The sequence below is a fragment of the Camelus dromedarius genome, chromosome 14 (assembly GCF_036321535.1).
Source record: "Camelus dromedarius isolate mCamDro1 chromosome 14, mCamDro1.pat, whole genome shotgun sequence".
NCBI lineage: Eukaryota > Metazoa > Chordata > Mammalia > Artiodactyla > Camelidae > Camelus > Camelus dromedarius.
The window spans coordinates 24,676,725-24,694,633 of record NC_087449.1 but is presented as its reverse complement, the minus strand read 5'-3'; the positions used below and the strand labels follow the sequence as shown (position 1 = coordinate 24,694,633).

The window sequence follows — 17,909 nt, the reverse complement described above, 5'->3', positions numbered from 1 at the left end:
CCCTAAAACCCAATCCACTTGTTTTTGGTAAAAAAAACTCTTTACCAGAGCAGAAACTCACCAATGTAGTGGTCCTTGTAAAGGCAGCACAACTTCCAAAGGTGCCTACTTTGTGATCAGGGATCCTCCATTCCACGTGAGCCATGGTTGTCTTTAGTTCATGCTCATAACTTTTAATTTACCAAGGACCAGTGACCTATGCAGGGTTTATCCCTCTGATTTTTGTCTTTCAGATGCTTGATTCCTCGTCATGAGCAGAGGAGGTTAAAAGATGTGAAACTCAAACTAAATGATTTCTACTTGATGAACAATGTAACAAAGCCATGGAAGGAAGTTGGAACTGTTGGCCAGAGAAAAAAATAATCTTTCCCTTACACAACTTGTCTATGTACTTGAGACAGAAAGGTGAACAAAACAGGCAAGCTTTCTGCTCTCATGGAGCTCACACTGAATTGTAACTTTTATTCACTAAGTGCTTACTATTCTAGGCACTGTGTATGCATTATCTCGTTTTTATGCCATAGGCAGAAATCTGTGCTGTATATGGAAGAAACTTGAGACTCAGATTAATCAGATTGCCCAAGGCTACCCAGCTGGTAAGTGATTCATTCAGGATTCTGCCCCAGATCTATTTGATTCCATAAATGGTTGAAACTGCTAAATTTGGGGATTGTATGTGGAATTAACAAACCATATTGTTCTTTTCCTAGATATTATAAGTGAAAACTAACTTTGCCATATTTACCATACTGGATATTTATCATATTTTACTATAATAATGCCATGAGGTAGAGAGCTCTAAGTTTTTATTTCTGCTTGTTAGTTTTGAATTAAATGTATATGACACATTAATATCCTGTTTCTGACAAAACCCAGAAGGTAGCAAGATTTCATGAAGACCCCCTGAACTATATCAGACGTAACATAAGAACCAGTAAGTTTTGAAACTGTTACTGTCCAGGCTAAAGCTAGTACCCTATCTCAGTTCCTCTCAGATCTTTCCCACAAGCAAAACATGTACTAACTTCCTATGAACTTTATGAAGAATGGGCATCCATTTAGAGACCTGCATGGTAAAGACAAATTGTCATACTTCTTTGTCCTTATAGAATGATGGAGTGAAAAAAATTAGGGTTATGCTTTCTGAGAGAAAGTTAATTATACAATCACCTCAATTATTCAGGGGTAGAATATTAGATTAAGGATATATTCATTCCTGCCTTGGGCAGTAGAGAAGGACTTTTTCGTTGACACTAACATGATTGCAATAAGGCATTACGCTGGTATCACCTGAAAAATGACATATATCTCTGAAAGGTGGCCAAGTTTTAAGGGACCTTAAAGATTATCTAGTCCATTGTCTTCTTTTTACAGATGAGGAAACTGAGGCCCCAAAAGGTAAAATTACTTGCCCAAGTTACACAGCTCCCTAAGACACAGCTGTGATTGTTTCTTCAGCTGAGAAAAAATTCATTTTAACGAGTTAATGTTTGGCAACTATACTATAAATAGCAGAACATACACTGATGTCATTTTCCCAAGCAAATTGGGTCCTTCAGTTGACTTTCAAGACCAGAGTCCTGACAAGGGATACAGTTCTTTCCTTTGGTGTTTAATTTGAGCATTGATGTAGACTTGGGATAGTGAGTGAAACCATAAAGAGAGAAAATAGAAAACTAACAGCAGAGGGAATGAGTCTGCCCTCCTTTTAAAAAAGAATTCAACCCATCCCTCCCAATTCGTATCTCGGCTTTTTGTTTTGTTGTTATGGAATCAGTTCTGCAAGAGGCATAGGAAAACAGGTGATGACTGCCAGTTGGCATAACTTCAAAAGGAGGATTAGATATGAGAAGAAAAAGAATGGAACTTTTTATTACAGAATCTGTTCTGGTTATCTACTGACACGTAACCTATCACCCGACAATGCCATGGCTTCCCTATGAAGGATTTGTTATTCCTGATGATTCTGTGGGTTGGCTGAGCTCAGCTGCAAGGTTCTTCTGTTCCTCTTGGTCAAGCTGCAGTCAGTCATGCAGTTGCTTTCAGCTGGGAATCTGTCTTGGAACATCCAAGACGGTCTCTTATCTTCCAAGACCACTCTCCAGGTAACTCTTTATCACTCGGTAGTCTAGCCTGGATTTTTTTAGGCCAAGGCAGCTGCCTCCTAAGAGAGTGCAAAAGCAGTAGCTTCCAGACCTTCTCAAGGCCTGTGCAGTGATCTTGCCCAGTGTTACTTCTGCTAAATTCTGTTGAGCAAAAGCAACTCAAAAGGCCAGCCCAGATTCACGGGCAGAGGAAATAGACTCCATTTACTGATGAGAGAATGGCAAATAATTTTGTGGCCATCTTTAATCCACTGTAATTTCAGTTTTTTAGAATCTCAATTTTTGTTTCTCAACCAGTCTTACACCTTAACTTTCTTACCATTTTAATGTCCATATCAAATATTCAAGAAATGCCAGTATTTCCTTAGCCCATGCAATAACCTATATCTTTCCTCAGTTTCCCCCAAAGACAAAGAAATTCACACATAACTCAGGAAAATGCTACGAGTAGGACTTTGTGAAATCCTAGATTTCAGAGATTACAGAAAGATCCCTAATTATCCAAATGGGAGCGGAGGTGAATTTTCCAGCCCCTTCTATTCTCTAGGTGGTATAAAAACAAGGCCTCAAGTCCCAGGATATTTAAGTTGTGGAATGAAAAGAAATGTGAGCATGTGAGAGTGAGCCAGGGAGAGGATTTTGGCTGGGAATTTAGGTGTGTAATTTGGTTCAGCAAGAAGACCCAATCCATTTTCCCTTTGGCTGCTGAATTCTCATTTCTCTAATAGAGTCTGAATTTAGAGAGCATCTTCTCTGACCAGGTACTCCTCTGCCAGAACAACGAGAAGTGCCAAACCTCCTCAGTAGCGATGGCCAACTTGACATGGAGACATCGTAAAAATCGGAATGAGGGATCAGCTTTGATTTCCCTAAACTTTATTTATTTACTTTTTAGTACTTACAAAGGTGCTACACACAAAAGCTCAGGTCGGTTTTTCTGCTGAAAATGCAATGCCTGCACAGCCAGCCGGGCCCTCTTACTGAAGCAGGTAGACAATGGTAGGAGTGGGCGTTCTGGAGTGGGTTTCACTGTAAAGAGAGCAATATGATTTTGAGTCCCCTTTTCCCTGAAGGCACCAGCAGAATCACCAGGAGGCAGCCTCTTCTCCCTCAAATGAGATACAGCAGTTTATCATGTCAGACTACGCCACGGAGGGTTAAGGCTATGGGGCTTCTGGCTGTCAGGAGGAGGATTTCATACTGGGGCCCCTCGGGTCATATGGAGGAAGCCTAAAAAGTTCATTCTCCTTCTCCCGTTGTCTAGAATCTTGTCTCCTTTTCCCGCCCCAGTGTCCTCTTGACCAACCTTATATTCCAAATCCAAGTCCTGTGTGTGTGTGTTATACGAGTGCTGTCAGATTTCCCTCTCATCCATTAAGAGAAGGCTCCCAATTGTATCTGAATCAATTCAGTAAAAAGAAATATAAAGGAATGGGTTTTTATCTTAATTTATACATTTTCATAGGCTCCCACAAACTTAGGAAACTCTCTCTTAACATTTGGAACAATTCTGTGAAAAGAATTTGAAATTATTTCTGCCTAATAGAGATGTATTCTATGGAGGCAGAATCATGAGGGGAAAATATACATATGTAACTCTTTGGCAGAGCTGCTGTATTAAAATTCTGTTCACAGCTCCTATTAGAGTTCCTCACCACCTATTTCAGATTTTGCTCATAGTAATCGTTTCACGGTAAAACTCTTTTGTGTCTATTTTCCGAATTGCTATGTTGTCTATAAATATTTAGTGATAATTCATGATTGGGTTGTATTTACCCCCGTAGTTATGTATTACAAATGAAATGACAGCATCTGCTGAAATTAAAAGTGGCCACATTTTCACTGGAGCTTAATTAAATGCCAAAATTTATCTACATTAACAACAAAGTAGTGAAATTTATTGATCAATTCACATGATATAAGTTGACAAATGGCTTAAGCAATTTCCATAATTTTCTACATGTGTTAAAATTTGTAATGAAAAAGAACACTATATTAACATTAAATGAGAAATGAAAGGGAGGTTTTGTACTGGGGCCAGTGCCCTGGAGCAGTGTACTTTGTTTTCCAGGCCTTGTCCAGGCTTGCTGTTTGAGCTGTGTACAGATGGGTCTCTGACAGTCCTACAGCTGTTCTCCTAATTGTCCATTAAGTGTTCTATTGATTCTCTGATTCAAAGTACATGTCTTTCAGCTCGAGCTATCGTGTGAAGTGGCAGACACATTCCTTGTAGAATGACAGAGCTGCTTGAAACCTAAAAATGTGGTCTGCCAGTTTCAATTGACCATCCTTCTTTCAAAGGAGAAGGCTTGCTTAAAGGCGCTTTGTAATAGCTGGTTAGGTTTTATTTTCTAAACTTTTAGCATCAATCAATTAAAGCAGCAGCAGCAGCAGCACGAAGAGTTTTAATTCCTGGTTAAGCATGTACAGATTGCACCTGGCTGATTCAGGGTAGGGCGAGGGAATCGGTATTGGTAACGGAAGGTCAACCTTCTTTAGCTGTATGCAGATTTTTTCCCCTATGCACCTGACATGCGCAAAGTCATTTTCATTTGACTTGCAAGTTCACTTTTAGCATTTTTTAAAAAATTGAGATCATCTGCAATTCCAGATTATGCCAGTCAGAAGCCTGTTTAAAATCATCTTTCTTTAATCTGGAAAGTGAAAGATAAGATGCATATCTGTTGCGAGGACCATAAATCTTCAGAGAAACAAATAACCATAGATAAAACTGTAAAAGTTATTTAGTTCTCCACGGGAAGAGGTTTATTAATCTAAAATTTCCAGTCCACTGTGTCATGATTTGGTTAGCACTCTGTATCTCATTTTGTGCAATTGTACCCTAAGCAAAGAGCTGATCGCTTCAGAGTTTGAACTTTATCAGTTGTGCAGTTCAGTTGTAATCTTAGTGCGAGGAATATAACAAAAAAAGTCCAAAACTATGATTTAGATCCCCCCCAATACCATTTGCTTTCTTTCCTTAATGAGGTGATGCATCCTAATGTTCTTACCATTTTGGTTTAGCTCTTAATTAGTTTGTAATATAATATTTCCATAGAAAACAGTCTTATTATCTAGTAGTCTTTCAGCTATAAATGAAATGAACAAATAACGCTTGTGGCCTCCTGTGAATCAATTTAATTAGGAGCTACCCCAATGGCCCTAATCACAGTTGAGGTTCTTTAGCGTGATTTTAGCTATTAAATAAGTTTTGATAGTCATCTAGGTTTTCAAAGGGAAAAAAGACTGTCAAGCACACATTTAAACATGTTTAATGTGTTAAATATACATATTTAAATGTGTAAAAATGAAAAATAGTATAGAAATCACTTTAAGGGAATGATTAATTAAAAACTGCTCTCTTTCCCACAATTAGCTGCTCATTCTTTTTTTTTTTTTTTTTTTTGGCCTCCTTTGTATCTTCTCACAAGAGCCCCTTTTTGAAGAATACTCCTTTCTTTTTCCCTCTCACTATTGTTGGGTAAATGAGCATGGCCACGACACTAGGGTTCCTTTTGTCAAAAGCAAGTGATTTGTGTCCTGACTCTCTGTCTGAAGTATGACTCTCTTTGCTCTGACCCTCCCAGTCTATGAGCCTCCATGCTGGACGGTCCCAAGTAGGAGGTGAGTGACCTAAGGTAAGAGTCCTGAAATGGGGAAACAGAATTTATGTACTTAAAGTTTTTTTCTAGTGTAATATATTTGGGATTTGGAAGCATTAGGGGTTGTATAATCTATTTGCTCTTAAAAACATTTGTTTTGAAATTACATAAATTATATGAATGAACAAAGTATAAGGTACATATTACAGAATCTAATCTGAATTTAGGGATTTATATTTTTTCAGAATATGGAAACTTCAAGCAAAATGTCCTCTTACCAAGGGATGATAAATCCTCCCTATCTGCTTTTTCTTGGGAAACAAGAGAAAAATCTATTTCTAACATAGTCATATAGCATATATTGATACCTGCAAAACATTATGTGAATCTAGTTAGACACCAGCACTTTCCATTACACCGTTAGCCAGTTTTTAAAAAAGATTTTTAGAAGCTTTCAACTGTAGACTTTTGTCTTGTTGAATGAACTTCAGCTACACTAAATTTTAAGTAAATTTGTGATGACTGAGCAATATACATTGGCTGAGCTAGAATCCAATAACCCACAGGACAAATTAATTTTCAACAAAAAGGGCAGAAACCTCAAGTGCCATGAGTATATGGAGTCTCATTCTATCTCTCTGGAGCCATTTTTGCAAATCACTACAGCTATTCATAATCTAAATCAGTCTCCTTTAGCAGCAGAAAGATCTTTTTTCATGACAAAACAGAAGATGACATTCATTAGTGCCTAACTTGCATAAGCTACCTTAAATTTATTGGTGCTCTTCTACTTATCTGAGTGAGAATTCCTTTGTCTACAGCTATAGGAAAATTCCAGTTGTACTACTTAAAAATATAAATTGTCACTTTTATCAGAACTTTTGGCAGTTTACTTTATTTTAGAAGTAAAACTGGTGGTTAAGGTTTAAGACTTCCAATGGGCGTTGTTTCAATCATATTTAATAGGTGCTGAGGATAGTAATAGGATTATGTATCAGCGTCTCTGCTGCAAAAAAAAAAAAAAAAAAATCCACATTTTCATCCGTGTACTGCTGGGGAGGTTTGTGGGGGAACCAGCCTTTGTGGTGGTGGATATGGCTAAATGCATCATATTTCCTGCCAACCATGGACAGACTTAACACCACCCAGTCTGTTTGCTCATCCCATTCAAGGGCTAGATGTGGTTTTTAAAAGGGAGCAGAATGCTTGTAAGATATTATTTTGAAAAGCTCCATCAGCTCTTCTAAGCCTTTTTACCTAAATAAAGAGCCCAGTCAATGGGAAACTTAGTCTTATGTTCACAATCTTCTGATTAGAGCCCTTCTTTTGCTGCTCAAATTTTCTGTCTGGTTTATAAGAACCAACCAGGCTTGGCTTTGTCTGGAAAACTTAAGTTGTAGGTACATCATTAAGACCATTTTTTTTTTGTTTGTGTTTTGTTCCATCTTGCCCCCATCCATGCTTGTTAAAAATAAATATGGAAAAAAGTGAGTATACTTAAATTTTGCAGTGATAGTTTTTGTTTGGTTTGGTTTTGTTTTCCTCTGACAATCAGGTGCTTGGCCTGGTGAGACAGTGAGGAGAATTACCCAGCAAGAATTATTTTGGCAGGGCAAAATGGCATGTGGGTGCATCTACATAGAGCCGAAGAATGTGGGTATGGCCTTGATCGAACCTGACTTGACTATGGTAGGTTTATGGTAGGTATAAGATAGCCAGATCCTAAAGCTTCTTTTTTTCTGGGTCTACATAGCATCTCTAGTGCCTGGATTCACATTTCTATCTGTTGCTAGTCATCCTTTATCATAGATGGTGACAATGAGGCAAGACTTGAATATGACTTGGAAAGAAAGGAAAATCGAATAATGCCACTAGTGGTGTGCCCCACAAATTGTAAGATGTCTTATACTTAAAGAAAAAAAATTTTAAAAAATGGAGGTACTGGGCATTGAACCCAGGACCTCACACATGCTATGCATATGTTCTACCTCTGAGCTGTACCCTCCCCATACCTAAACATCTCATACTTTGATTACAACAAAAATAACGTTATTTTAACTGTGGGAATTGAGGGAAATTTGAGATTTAAGGGAGACGAGAAAAGGACTTTCTAGTTACATATTTGCCTGGGGATTTCAGAGGCTGATCAGCATAACCTCAGATGTAACTAGCTTGACAAAGACTGCCACGTGGTCAAAACACTCTATCCAAGTTAGCGAGTCAGCATGGGGAATGAAAGTTAAAGTGACCACCCACAATTACATCAAATATAAAGTTGGTTATACATGTTTCATTACTTCCAAAAATGTAGATGCAATAAATTCATGAGGGAAGAATGAGTTTGGCCACTAGGTCTAATAAACAGGGCAAATGCCAGGACAGGATAACCTGAGGAATGAATTTGCTGAGTGAGGTCTTGGAAGTTTAAATTGTGATTGACTCCTGGAGGTTTTTCTCAACCAGGGTCGGATCACTAACTAGGTAGTGCTCCCTCAAAAGGTAGAGTTGATTTTAAAAGTTAAATAAAACACTCAGTTAACATTTCCTTTCCCCAGAATTATTCAAAGATATCCCTGAGTAGTGGGCTCTGATCCTTGCTAATGCTTTCTTCAGGTTTGGTCTCCATCTAATTGGCTCCAGAAGGTAGTCTATCTCATTTTAATAAAGAGTAGCTCTTTACTATCCAAAAATACAGTCTTATTAGTTTACACACCTGAGCCACTGAGGGTGTGATCATCTTGTGATGATGTGGGCGCAGTAAACTATCCCTCTCCTCAGCACTAAAATAGAAAATAATATGTTATTTTGAACAGGAAAGAGGTACTACTGATACCTTGGCAATAGAACACATACTAAATTTATCATCCCAGGAGTTGCAACACCACCCTGAACCTGCATAGAAGGTATTTGTCAAGGGCAAAGAATGAGCCCATGTCCACAAGACATGGTTGTTCTGGGAAACCTGGTTCACGTCAGGGAATGCCCTGGTGTCAGCACCGTGGCTTAACCAGTTGAGCTAACCAGGCTGATCATGGTTATTAAATAAGCATCCATAAAGCTTCCATAGGGGTGCACTTTTAAAGTCAATCAGTGGCCCCCCTATTTTTTTTTTTTTTTGACTTAGACAAAAGAACAGATGAAAGTCAAGGAGCAGGATCAGAAATAGAGCTTCAGTGTAATCCTACGTTAAAAGCAACACCTTAAGGTCTTTACCATGTAGTCCACATCTCATAAAAGGTCTCTCTCCTAGTTTCCCTGTTTCCCCAGGGAGGATGTGTTCCAGAGCTACACCACCTGGGTTCAAATGCCAGCTCTGCCCCTCTCTTGCTGTGTAACCCTGGGCAAGTTATTTCATCTTCCTGTGCCTCTCAGTGTCCATCTCTGGGGAATAATAGTAATTCCTATCCTATACAGTTGTGGGGAGTCTTAAATGGATCCATACTATTCTTTTTTCAATACTATACTTTCCTTGCGTCTGTGTTGTTAGATGCAGTGATCAGTTCCTGGTTTTCTTTTTATTTGACCCAGCAGTGCTATTCACAAGGCATATAAATTTCTCTTCCTCTTCACTAGCCTTGCAGGATACTTTGCTGTCCTGGTCTTTCTTCTTCACCACGCCTTCTAAAGTTCTCGTCTCTCTCACCTCTAAATGTTGGGGTGTCCTAGAACTTAGTCTTTTTTCCTCTTTTGTTTATACTCCTTGTTGATTTCCTCCAGGTTCATACTTTAAATATCACCTATAGGGTGGCTACTCCCAAATGCATAACTCCAGCTGGACTCCCTCCCCTTAACGAGCTGCTTTACACCTCCAACTGGGTATCTAGTAGGCATCTTGAATGTAACACAAGCAAAGTTAGACCCTTGATCTCTTCTTCCCATCCCCCTCCCTGCAAAACTGTCTTTCGAAGTCTTCTGTCTCAATAAATGGCAGATCTATCCACTCATTTGCTCAGGTCAAAAACCACGAAGTCACCCCTAACTCCACTCTCTCTCTTTCTCATGCCTTGTATCAATTCCATCAACAAATCCTGCCATCTCTACTTAAATACACATCTAGAAACCAGCCTCTCCTCAGCACTCCACTGTTACCATCCTGTTCCAAGCCTCTGTCATTTCTCACCTGGATTGCTGCAGTAGCTTCCAAACTTAAGTCCTTGCCCCCTAAACCTATCCTCAGCATAGCAAATGGAGTGATCTTTTAAAAGCCAAGTCAAAACCCCCGGTGTTCTTTGGGACCAGCTTCCTGATTAAATCTTCTCAAGACAAAAGCTTTTAATAGGGGTAGCAGAAATTCATAGGTTAGAATTTACCTTACTTCCTTTCCAAGACTTTGCTCTTAGCCCTGGGTCATTTTTATTTAACTTAAAATTGCTGGGAAATTTCAATAGTTTAACTTTGTTTTTCATTGTAGAGTTTGATGTCCATGTGTATTATAATACAATGTCTGATATTATAGCAAATGATAGATGTGTTCATGAAGATCCCTTTGTCAGATCAGTTCAGCAAATACAGTCCTGTACCATGTGCTAAGCGCTCTAAGCCCTGTGCTAAGTTCTCGGGGTTTGTAGATGAATATTACTTGGTTCTGCCTTTGAAGAGTTCAAGAGCAGTGGAGAAGACAGACACATAAATAATTGTATCTCAGTACAGTGTTATAAATGCTGCCAGAGAACCATGTACAAAGGTACAGGGGTAGCAAATAGGAAGGAATGATTAACTTTGGGAGATGGTGTGAGTTGGGGAGGAAGTCAAAAGAAGGCTTCTTAAAGGTTCTGCCCAAGCAACACTTTAACATATAAAGAAGTATAAACATGAACTATTATGGTGGGTGAGGTAGGGACTGGATAGGATGAAGGCATTTCACATAGAGGGAACAGCATACACAGCACAGAGCTGTATAACAGCATAGTGTGCACGGAAAATGACACATAGTTTGGTATTGTTGAAGCAGAAAGTGTGTGTGTGTGTACATGTGTCTGTGGTGTGGTGTGGAGGGGGTGGTGGCATGTGTGGGAAGTGACAGAACAGGAGTCTGCCGGGCTTACCAAGCAACACTGAGAACTTCAGTGGGGAGCTATTCCAAACAGAAGCAGGGTTCTGAAAACTACTCCGCTTGCTCTGCAGAGGGTGTATTGAAGAAGATAAAAGTGGAGGTAAGGAGTCTACTTAGGAGGCCTTTGAAAAAGTCCTAGGGTTGAGATGATGGTGGCTTGAACTAAGGCAGTGTTACTGGAGGTGGAGAAGAAGAAAGAGCTTTTGAGACATTCTTAAGAAACTTAGGCAAAACAAATTTGATTGCTTGCATTTAGGGGGCACGAGGAAGACAAACCCCTGTTTGCTTCACAAAAATACATTTGTTGTTGTTGTTGTTGTTTTGGGGAGGGAGGTAATTAGATTTATTTATTATTATTATTTTTATTTTTTATTTAATGGAGGTACTGGGAATCGAAACCCAGGACCTCGTGCATGCTAAGCATGGGCTCCACCACTGAGCTATACCCTCCCCTCAACAAAATATATTCCCTATCTGCAGGTTCTAACTAAGTTGGAGCTCCATCATTTGCTGAGAAGAGGCGTTCTGAGAAAGAAAGAAGCTATGGCAGGACTCTGCACCCCACAGGTCCATGGAGGAATCAAGTCCCTTTGGGGTTTTGTCTCCAGAACTGTGTGGTTGGTTTCCAAGGCAAAGAATCCTAACCTGGTGTCTAAGAGCTGGAGAGCATCTCAGAGGTCATTCATTTAGTCCAAGCTTCTACCTAAGGCAGGAATCATTTCTCTCGGATCCTGGACAGAAGATCATCCAGCCTCAGCTTGAAATCCACTGCCAGGGCCGGGGATTTTTCCACTTCTAAATGCAGCATCTTCTACCTTTGAACAGTTCTATTGGGATAAGTTCTGCTTTACACTGAGCCAAAATGGGCCTTCTAATCTTTGGTTTTGGTTATATCTCATAATGCCACACAAGTTTGATTCTTTTTTCAAGGTTTCTTACTCAGAAATTAAAGATGACTTTTGGATCCCGCCAAGTTTCCTTGTTCCAGCTGCCCCCTGTGGGAATGTGGTTTCTGAACTCCTTACCATCTTGTTTGTGCCTCCGTAGACAAGCGTGAGATGGGGTTGTTCACCTTCAGAAGCAACACCGACAGCCTATGTGAATCCCGTGGTCCCACTCCTCTGGGTGTGGGGCCTGCAGATACGGAGGCTGACTGGACTGCGCCATTTTCATCTGAGGGACCTGAACATCCACAGATTCTGGTATCTGCATGGGGTCCTGGAATCAATCCCCCATGGATACCGAAGGACAACTGTACTACCCATAAAAGCCCAGTGGTCCGGACATGTGTTTTCATCAAAACTGAAGTTCGTAGGGCTTTTTTTAGTAGCCAAACTGTTAGCACCTGCTGAGTTTCTGGTCGCCAAAACCCCCAAGCTAACTCTTTCTTACCCTGTCATGTCTTATTCTTACCCCATCAATCCTATTCAGTTCAACTGATCTTTAGAATCTGTGTTCAGGACTTACATAGGTTCCTGGAAATTTCACCTTCTTGGGTTTGTAGACCCAGAGTTTGTCTGTAATGAAGGCTCACTAATGCAAGACACAAAACAATCGTATTGACCAGGCTTTTGGTTTGATAAGCACTCCCGGAAGTCAGCCTCTACTTGCACCCCCTCTCCACCTTCCTCTGTTTATATTCTTTCTTGTCTCCACCTTTTCCTGATCCCAGAGCAGCTCAGGAACTTTAATTGACCGTCTGTTCCGCTGCAGCAGCTCATGCGGCCCACTGCCCTGCTGTCACTCCTGGTGAGAGCGGCCGGCCCGGGTGTATCTTTGGGGTTTGTCACTCTGCTCACTGCTCACTCCCACGTTGTCGGTGACACTTTTATCCTTTTTTTTTTTTTTGCTTCTGTTTGTTCTAGTCCTTCCTTTGCTCCAGCAGGCCCTGCACTTAGATGGGAAGACCTCCACCCCCAGGGATCGCAGTTCTTAATTACACACCACGGAGGAAGGTGTACCTTCTCTGTGTGTGAGTGTGTGTCTGTGTGTGTGTTTTAATAACCCCTTCAGTGTTGCAGACCCTATCTGTTTCACTCTACCTTTGTGATTTTTACAGGCTCCCTAACTCACCACAGGATTCCTTTAAAGCTGAGATAAAAGACAGTATGGGCTGTAAGCAAGAGTCATGGCACAGAGTTGGTTCTCAGGGCCCAGAGTGTGTCACCCCAAGTCATCACTTCCCACCAGTCCTCCACAGGGTCCCTGGCTTGAACTGGTACCCTTCCCCTAGTTACCAGAGATGAATTCCGCACATCCCTCACAGTTTGCCCCTTTCAGAGCCCTGCATGAGGAGTGAAGAACAACCTTTGTCCCCTAGAGTCAGGCTAAGAGTCTTTGTCCTGGAAGAAAACCAGTTCCAACCCCTCTTCTCTACTTTTGGAGTTTTGTCTCTTCACACAAACAGTTTGCACTGGGGGCTCTAACTGGCTGAACTTTGAGGCAGATTTCCAGAATGTTCGCTGCTCTCGTCTCTGCTACTGACACTCATCACATTTTTTTTTATTGAGTATGTGTGCTTCATCTGGTCTAAGAAACTTGCATTTGGAGGTTTTTTTTTTTTTTTCTTTTCAGATCTGGCCCCAGTCGGGGGAATCCTTTTCACCTTGGCAGTTGTGACCTTACCTCCCTCAGCACAGCTTCCTGTCTGTACAAAATGAGGAGGATAACACCCTTTCTCTCCTCAAGGGCTTTCTTACTCTACGTAAAAATCATTTTACAAGTTTTAAGGACTGTGTGGTATCGTTATTTACTAGAATCATCCATGGGCCACATCATATCTAAGGGTCTAACTCAGGCTGCTGGAAAATATGTGACCAATGGAAGGAAGAAATCTAGTCCCTTGGGGGCTACAAGACTGTCACAGTGTCAGAATCTCCAAATTTTAGAGTAGATGGGGCCTAACAGATCACTTGGTCCAACCTCCTCACTTTGCTGGTGAAAAATCAGATGAGACAGGAGCAGGGGACTTGCCTTGAGATTTGCTTGGGTCAGAGGATCCGCAGAGAAGGAACAATTCCCAGAGCTGGAGAAGGCACGAGGCAGCCAGCAAGCTGGAAACATAGGTCAGGGAAACTATCCATCTTTCCACCAGGTGGATGGTTTTTTAACCTCTTTCCTTACCCTGGGAACAACATCTGGTTTCCTCCAGCTCACAGGCTCCTCGAAGACCCACCTGTGTCCTTTTAGCAAATGGCTTTCCCAAGCAAACACAGCCGTGTTGTTGTTTGCCTCTCAGTCGCTCTGCTGCACAGGGAATGAGGGCTCCACTCTTGATCAGCCGGGGACGCCGGTGCCAAGCCTCTGATATATAGTGAGGGGACTGCAGGGCATCCGAGTTGTAACAAGAACAAGATGAGCTTGTGGCCTCAGGCTTCTAACCTGCTCCTCAACCCACACTTCAAAGAAAGTTATTACACAAGAGTTAGACTAAATCAAACCAAACTGCAATGTTTGCCAACTGTGGCCCTTTTTCAGATCTCATTGTATCTCACCACTAGTCCTTCGGAAACCCAGTTGGGAGCAGAACAAAACGACCCAATGATAATTTAGTTGTAGGTCTTTAAAAAGGAGCCCTACTGATTTATTTTGAAATTTCAGTTAAGCATGATGTCAAGAAAATCTCTCTGGCTATTTATCATCTTTTTTCCTCTTGCATAGTCTGAATAGGGAGAATAAAATTAGAAACTGGCTGTTCGCATGCTTCCAGTTTTTGTTGTGGGCAGATGTTGTTACTAGAATAGCAGAAGGTTAAGATGTTTTGATGATAATTTTCTGCCAAAAGAACACTCATCATAGCAAGAAAGGCCTTTATTATGCTACTTTCTCTATCAGCAATGTTATACAGGTGCCGCAGGAAGAGATACACTAGGTGATCTAAAGAGACATATTTCACTTTGGTTAGAACTGCTACTCCCATTTTTCCAAATCCCCACAACCTGAAAGCATGAAAAATTGCATTTTTCTTTTGTGGCTTTGAACAGTGGATGCAAGATCTATAAGGTTTTTGAATCGAAGAAATAAAGCTTATATTCTTTGTTGTCGAGTGTTGAGTGTATTCTGTCGGATCGTTTAGAAAACTTTCTATGGTACATATGGCAACTTTCATTTAATCTAGTAATTGAACCATTAAAACCCTTCCCGCCCAGCCGTTCTCCATACGTTTGTTGTGCACACAAAGGAAGCTTTTAGACAACCCTTTAGTTCCAACCATGAATCATTGCAGTGTCTCAGAAGAGTGGAGGGTTGGGGCTGGGTGAGATCGCCAGGTTGCAGGAAGTAGGAAACTGAGCCCACAAAAGACAGGTAATTTACCCAAGGTCACACGGCCAGTTACTCGGAGCCAGAGCTAGAATTCAGGTTGGGCGCTTTCTGCTTACATCCTGTATGTGGTACTTCTCTTGTTAGATCAAGGATGACAGACTGGAAAACCAAAATCAGAGAATTTTATGTGAGCAGAGACAAAGGCGAATTTTTCAAATCACGGTCCCAAAGGCCAATAAGTAAGAAAACAGTCAAACCAAGCATCCGGCCCCAAAAGGGGGATGAGAAGCTGCAACGCCCCGGGAAAAGTTACGACCTGGATCTGAGGATAAGAGAAGGGCACTTCCTTGGCTTCTGTGGACTGGACACATCGGTGGTGCAGGAATGGAACATTTTCCTGGTTCCCTTTCCATATGTCTATTTACTGCTCCAGCATCTGTGTACTGCCTTAGATTTCAATTTGCTTTACTTTGGAAAAGTTAAAGACTGGCATGCTGCTACAGAGATTCTGATCCTCTGCCCTGTCGGCAGCCTCTCCCCTTCCAGAGGGGCTGCCATCACTTATCTTCCATCACCTGGACTTTACTCAAACTCCGCCTCAGATACAGAGTATCACACAGTTGCTGCCCTCAGGGAGATCACAGTCTGTTTCAGAGGTTTCAGGGGATATTAACACCTTGAAGTTGCTGGCAAATTTTCATGTGTATGGGAATGTCTTCGAAGGGAAAGTCAAAGAAATATCTGATTATCAGAGGGTTTCATGACTCAGAGAGATTAAGATTAATCAGTCCAGTTGGGGAGACAAGACTAATTTACAGAATCAGCAAGATAAAAACAGTATATGATACATTTGTGAGATTGAGGTGAGTCAGCATAAGACAGCTCCCAGAATGAGGTGGGGTTTTTAGGTGTGCCTTGGAGGGCAGAAGACGTCTGGATTGGTAGAAAGGAGAGGGCAGGTGTGCCTGACAAGGAGAATACAGTGGATTGGAAACTAAAATGTATTCAACAGAACATATATACATTAGACACCTGACTACATATGACCTCATTTAATCTTCCCAACAAGCCAGTGACGATTATCATCTGTATCTGTTACAGGTGAAAACAGATTCAGGGAGGCTTGGTGCCTTGCATACAGTTGGGAGAATGGTGAAGATTAAGAACTGGGTCATTTAGTCACAGGTATGAAATGTAGAATGTGGGGAATATAGTCAATAATTATGTAATATTTTTGTATGGTGACAGGTGGTAACTTATCGTGGTGATCATTTTGAAATGTATAGAAATACTGACTCACTGTGTTGTATAACATGAACTAGGATAGTGTCGTAGGTCAATTAGACTTCAAAAACAAACAAACAAACAAACAAACAAACAAGCTCATAGAAAAAGAGATCACATTTGTGGTTACCAGAGACAGGGTGGGGATAGGGGAATTGGATGCAGGTAGTCAAAAGGTACAAACTTCTGGTTATAAGATAAACAAGTACTAGGGATGTAATGTACAACATGATCAATATAATTACCACTGCTGTATGTTGTATATGAAAGTTGTAAGAGGGTCAGTCCTAAGAGTTGTCATTATCAGGAACAAAATTTTTTTCTATTTCTTTAACTTTGCATCTTTATGACATGATGGATGACTAAACTTAGGGTAGTAATCATTTCATGATGTATGTAAGTCAAATCATCATGCTGTACACCTCAGACTTATACACTGCTGTATGTCAGTTATATCTCAATAAAACTGGAAGCAAAAAAAAAAAAAAAAAAAAAAAGAACCCAGATTGTTTGACCTCAAAGCCTTCTTGCTGAGGAGCGGGGCTCCTTTGATGCTTTGATGACAGTAAAGCTAGATCCTATCAGGCTAGGATCATAACAAGCCTTTACTGAGCACTTGCTATCTGCCAGTCACGATGTGCAAAACTCTTGAATCTCATTTAATACTCAAAATAACCCTCTGAGAAGGTATTGTTCTGATCCTCATTTTGTACTTGTGGAACCTGAGGTTATAAGTAATTTGTCAAGCTTCACACAGGTAATGGGTGGCTGAATTAGAATGATTTAAAATTCAGATCTAATCTGTTTGACTCCAGAGCCCCACTCTTGAAACATGCTGGAAAAATAACATTTTGTGAGTGTTCACAGTGTGCCAGGCACGGTGCTGAGTGCCGTATACGCACCATCTCATTCATCCCACAAGAAACCCTATGGAGGACGTATAATACCATTGCCTGTGTTTTGGAGATGCGCCGCAAAGTCACAGGTGAACTGAAGCTCAGGAAGTTTCAGTAACTAGTCCGAGGTCACAGTTTGGCAGGTTGAAATCTAACCCAAGTCCTCTGGCTCTGGAAACTGGACTCAGAACTCCTGAGATAGAGTTTGCCTAAACTAGGGATTCTGGGAGTGAAGGGCTGATGACAACTCTCCCAATTATTCCCTCTCCTCCCGCTGTATTTATCTTCTCCTTGGCGGTTATTTTTTCATGCATTTTAGTGGCTTCCTTATTACTTCAGATCCTCATATACATTGGACCCAAATCACTATTAAAAGGAAGCATGGGAAAAATGTTTTCTGTGATGTTACAAATGGAGGTAATGTGATAAAGACTTATTTATTCATCATTTATCCAGCTCCTACTTAGGGCTGCTCAAGGTGCTGGGGATATAAAGACAAAGACAAAGTCCTTCTCTTCGGGGACTGCACAGTCTTGGGAAGAGGATAGATGCTAGGCACCTAAAGCAATCATTAAAATGCCGAGTGATAACTGGCGTGATGGAGGTAGGGACAGAGCACTGTCAGAATGCAGAGAAGGGGCCCCCAGCTCAGAAAGGGGGTGAGAGCATTGGTGGGAGTTGGGGAAGGTGTTTCAAACTAAGTGAC

At 40.9% G+C, this 17,909-nt stretch overlaps 1 long non-coding RNA gene across 3 annotated transcripts; it reads left to right on the top strand.

The window, feature by feature from the left end:
* The first annotated feature begins 228 nt into the window (after nt 1–228).
* On the top strand, nt 229–14,771 carry LOC116156900 (uncharacterized). Of its 3 annotated transcripts, XR_010383805.1 has the most exons (5): nt 229–405; nt 525–596; nt 5,693–5,743; nt 7,263–7,396; nt 11,241–14,771. It is a non-coding gene; the product is annotated as an uncharacterized LOC116156900 (long non-coding RNA). The 3 variants fall into 3 exon arrangements; XR_010383804.1 differs by having other exon boundaries at nt 229–596; XR_004140827.2 differs by lacking the exons at nt 229–405; nt 525–596 and having other exon boundaries at nt 5,505–5,743.
* The last annotated feature ends 3,138 nt before the right edge of the window (nt 14,772–17,909 follow it).